Source organism: Etheostoma cragini, chromosome 5 (assembly GCF_013103735.1).
Source record: "Etheostoma cragini isolate CJK2018 chromosome 5, CSU_Ecrag_1.0, whole genome shotgun sequence".
Taxonomy (NCBI): Eukaryota; Metazoa; Chordata; class Actinopteri; order Perciformes; family Percidae; genus Etheostoma; species Etheostoma cragini.
In genome coordinates this window covers 30,362,177-30,364,858 of record NC_048411.1, presented here as the reverse complement: position 1 = coordinate 30,364,858, position 2,682 = coordinate 30,362,177, and the positions used below count along the sequence as shown (strand labels likewise).

General features: G+C 48.8%; 1 long non-coding RNA gene across 1 annotated transcript in view; it reads right to left on the bottom strand.

Annotated features, from left to right (window-relative positions):
- Window positions 1-2,682, bottom strand: part of LOC117944282 — an 8,166-nt gene that overhangs the window by 4,519 nt on the left and 965 nt on the right. The window lies entirely within an intron of this gene.

Genomic DNA, 2,682 nt, shown 5'->3' with positions numbered 1-2,682 from the left:
CCCCCCCCCTCTCTCTTTCTCCCCCTCTCCTGTCCTCCTCCAGGTCTCTCTGTCTTCCCTCTCTGCCTCTAATTCTCCCTGCCTCCCTCTCGCTTCACTCGGCAACAATAAATTGCCCACAAACTCAATGTACATCTCTTTGTTCTCCCCACCAGATAATTCAATTCATTTTAGCCGGGCTCTGCATTCGGAATGATAAATGCATCGACTATGCAATTAAACAGGGCCGTGCATTAAAGCCCTCCTAGCCAGCTCCTATACATGGACTGCACATACCATGCACTCTCTTAGACCAATATTCAGGTGTCTGCAGAGAAGCACAGAAAGTGAAATCACACGTTTTCACGTGATCTACCTTCCTCATTGATGGCGTAACATTGCCTCCTGAGTGCCGAAGCCTTTGCAGCAATGATTGCAGGGGGCTGAGTATCTCATGTTGCCATAAACCTGATAGAACAAGATTTAAACATGTGGACACTTTGGAACATGGATGACTATGTGGCCCTGCACCCAGGCCCCCAGGACGTACGCCAAGCTTGGGAGCAAATTGAACAGGCCGGTTGGAATTGCAACTTCCATGGCCGTCACATGATCCCCCGAGCTGTTTTCGATTGACACCTGCGTCAGGTACTGATGCACAAATCCCCCCACAGCGTCTGTAATTAACGTACCGGGCAGAGCAGCAGCTGCACCGCGGCGCTGTAAGATGACGTAGTATTAAAAAAGACAATGGTAGCGTGTTTACGTCTATGCTGCATACAGCGGGCGTACACACCCCTTATCACACTTAACCACAGTTATCACCACTTGCCAAAAAGAAAGCAACGGTTGGGTTTAGGAAACGTGACACACGATCCCTGGTCTCCTGTAAGTCCTGTTTTTTACACGTCTGACCTACTTACGCAGATTTTTTACCTTTTCTACTACTCACTACGACGTAAATTCACACGCTACCGCAAGGTAATGTAAGTCAATGGAGGCCAAACGGCGTTGATATGCGTCTTGATAAGACGCCAACCATGGCAGATGAAGTGGCGTGTCACACATACGCCGTCTCATGAGATCAGTCTGGGAGAGTAATGTTTCTATTAACTAACGCTCGAGTCCAGTGTCTTCTTTTGGAGTTCTTGTATAGAGTCTACGTCTCCATTTTCTATCCTGTTGTGCTTTTCGTAGCCTCAGTTTGTGTGTCAAATCTTTCCACTGAAAAGAGTTCTTTCCCAATTGTTATCCACGGGCTTCATTGTTTGTGATTCATCACCCTAGTTCCGAGTGACAGCTTTTTCGCTAGCTGCTAGCAGTGTGTTAATCAGATATCTCATCCTGGTAATGTATGGCTCTATGATGGCTTCATGTGCCACTGGGCAACTCATTCATCATGACCAGGGCTCCGCCTCCAACGCTGTATCCGGTTCTTACATTACATCCATGCCTCCATCCTAGTGAGGCAGATGGAGGCCTGTCTGCATACTTTTTTGGGGTTTACGGCACGACACAGAGGTGTCCTTCTAGAGGTGATCCTGCAGTCCTTGGAGCCGTTGGCGGGCGGTTTCTCCTCTGTTCTCCGTCTTCCTTTCTGCTTCGTGGCTTCCTGTGGTGTGATTAATGTTTGATCAACAACATCCTGTCTGCATATACTCTCACACTCACACTTTACTGACCGGATTAGTCTCGTTTGGCCAGACCTCCAGAGCGCTCTGGCTACATCATGGATGCATTCTTGGATGGGAGGAATAAAAACAAACTGCTCTTTGTTGTTTGCATTTCTTTAAACCAATCACAGTCGTTTTGAGCGGCGCTGAGCTGCAGACGCAGCGACGGTGGCTCTGCAAAATAAACACAACATACAAAATTAACTGAAGTTAACTGTTACAACACAGCAACGTGAGCTAGTTTTCATTGCCTGATACATGGTTACACCTCATCATCTCTCACAGCAATCCCGCCAATCGCTCCCAGAACGTCCCAGTTAGAGTGCAAATGCCCTCAATATATTCTCTGTAAATCTTCACAATCATTCCCCAAAAGAACCAAGCAGGCCTGTCATGTTGTACCATCCAGCTTTTTCTTCCAAGCTATATTAAGCGTCTAGCTCGAAGTTTCCCGAAGCGAAGGGATTTTGAGAGCGGCGACACGCAGAGGGCCAAAGCCCGAGCTCACACGCCGGGTGTCCGTCTTTCTCCTGGAAATGCACGTCTGTTGATGTTGACTAGGACTGGATTAGGGTGGTGCAGGTGGGCCAGGCAGGCTCACGCTAGGGTGAGGTGGCGTGTGAATGTTTTTGGTAATCAGACCAGCTCTGGGGCCGAGTTGGAGCGATACGTCGAGATAGTGATCCAGGCCAAGGGCAGAGAAAAGAAGAGATAACAGGGGGGACCTGAGAGGAGAAGGTGACCAAAGGTCTGGGAAATCTTCATTTCCTTCTCACCAGAAGAAGAAAGCGAGATTTACACCGGCACCTGTGCTGCACTGTGTCCCCCAGACGAGCACCCACTTTAAATGCTGTGGGATTGTGGGAAGGCAGAAGGTGATTAATGGGGCGTGTGTAAACAAAGCCCTTGAAACAAAAGCGAGAGTGTAAAGAATAGAGATAAGGCTCGACTCCAGTCAAGTTTGGCATCATCCCTCTTCCACTAACGACCTCTACTGTCGCCCTGTGATGGTGGGGGCGGCGAGGATGGG